The following is a 2062-nucleotide window of genomic DNA, read 5'->3' on the forward strand; positions in this document are numbered from 1 at the left end:
AGTAGGCGTCACCAGTGGGTTGCACACCCCGAAGCATGTCATCATGTGCTGGTGGCACAACAACGCTCGAGGATTTTCGCGCGTCTCCCAAAGCTAGAGAAGGGGACCTTACCCCTCATGCTACTGCATCTTTCGCAGCCGTAGAAACGCTGAAGGGTGCTTGTGGAGGCCATATTGCTTGCTACCCTTTCAAAGCAAAGGATTACCTTGTTTGGATCGGGGCGGATGGTGTAGTGGTATCACGCCTGATTTGCATTCAGGAGGTCCCGGGATCGATCCCCGGTCCGTCCACGCTTGCTGCTTACACGTAAGCACGTAACGGTGGATATGCGCGGGTTTCGCACGTATGGGTTTGCAAGTCGCAGCGTAAGTTATGTGTTGCCGGCACAAAGTGGCGCGTCCAAGACCTGGTGCTCTGCATGCTCGCCGTTTCTGTGCATTATGTCTGTAGTACCTCGGTTCCATGTTATCATGTGCGCATCACTTGAGCTGGCTAACGTAGTTGCTTGTGGTTCGTACGCATCGGTATTCATATGTAACGCCGCAGACCGGAAGAACTTCTACAAATGTAGTTCCCCGCCCGCTATGGTATGGATATAGTCCTCCGACTCCTATGATATCCATCAGAGGACATTTCATAACGGTTTAACGTGGTGGTCTGGAGTCAGCCTTTATGGCTCCCAAGCTTCAAATCCGGCACAATCTTCGTGGTACTTCCGGCACACTACCTGAAAAACAACATCGAGCGCGTCCTCTTATGAGGTGTATATATCCAGCCGCAGGACTTCCAGACTTCCTAAATCGCGTTTCAGGAATGCGCGACCAGGGGTATTCAGACTAGATGCCTGCACGGTGCTTCGATCCATCTGCCTGTCCCTGGGTGCCGGTCAAGGCTTTTTCGTGTCACGTCACCTAAAGCAGTATCCAGCCACGTATTCGTACTTTTTAAACGGATGTACGTTCACATGTGTTGTTTGCTCGTCACCCTTTTTTCACGGAACGGATACATAGTTGTCAGGCGTGCACGCATTTCCTCCCCGACTGTAACAAGCGTTTTAGTGACGATATACTCTCAGCTCATCCATCAACACATTCATCAAGTAATATACGTTAGGCTTTGATACCTTTGCGCCTAAATAGTAATTCAGATCAGTGTTGCTGCCTGTGGACGCCACGAGTACACTGGTATCAGAATCGTTGCAAAGAAGTGCTGCAGTATTTGCTCATCGCAGCGACACACGAAGGCCTACCGTACACCTGTGTATGTGTGTCTGCGTCGCTCGGAATGTCCACAGCTTCCGACTATTGCTGAATTGGATATCATGCATCGGACGAAAAAGGATGTTCTACTGGAGCTCTAGACAAACGTAACGGACGCAGAAGCTGTAGGTGTCACATCAGCCCCTTGAACCCACGCACTGGGGGCGCGCTTGGTGCACAGGAGCATCCCCACGGCATGCACATCGTACGAAGTGCTGAAGCGTGTCTGCATCATGTCCAGCTGTGCCCAGACAACCGTGAAGGCCGGTCCTTTATCCAGCAAGTAATTCAAGGGACAAGGCTGCGCACGATAGGAAGCATATGCCCGCAGTATCAGTTTGAGTTTGCAGTACACAGCATTGCTGTTGCCGACTGTCGTAGATGGTCAATGATGCCACTTCCCTTGCCTAGTGTTCAACTGGATCGCTCATGCAAAGCGCACCATCAGCGGCGCTCCAGTACTCTCTACTACTCCCTTCCAGCATAACGGTGATACGACCTGCTCTGGAAGAGTGTAACCTTGAACAGAGGCCAGAAGAGCTTCAACTAGCTGAAGAACACGGTCGGACGCGTTTCTCTTGCAAATATCTTCTTACTACTGATATGCGTCCGCAGTCCTGCAGTTTCCTCTTCACTATGTACTGGCCGCTGAATACCTATGCGCTAAAACGGACGTCCACAAGTAAGCAATAGTCAGGTGCAGCAAGTGCACCATGCAAAAGGTTGATGGACCTTTAAGTGCATAGAACGTCAGAACGCCTTCAACTCGTGTATCTCACGTGTTTCCCCCCCGATTAACAGC

At 51.0% G+C, this 2062-nt stretch overlaps 1 non-coding gene across 1 annotated transcript; it reads left to right on the forward strand.

Moving 5' to 3' along the window:
* The first annotated feature begins 219 nt into the window (after positions 1 to 219).
* Positions 220 to 291, forward strand: TRNAA-UGC (transfer RNA alanine (anticodon UGC)). Its single transcript has one exon. It is a non-coding gene; the product is annotated as a tRNA-Ala (tRNA).
* Positions 292 to 2062: the final 1771 nt, after the last annotated feature.

The sequence above is a fragment of the Ochotona princeps genome, unplaced genomic scaffold, assembly GCF_030435755.1.
Source record: "Ochotona princeps isolate mOchPri1 unplaced genomic scaffold, mOchPri1.hap1 HAP1_SCAFFOLD_4354, whole genome shotgun sequence".
NCBI classification, from domain to species: domain Eukaryota; kingdom Metazoa; phylum Chordata; class Mammalia; order Lagomorpha; family Ochotonidae; genus Ochotona; species Ochotona princeps.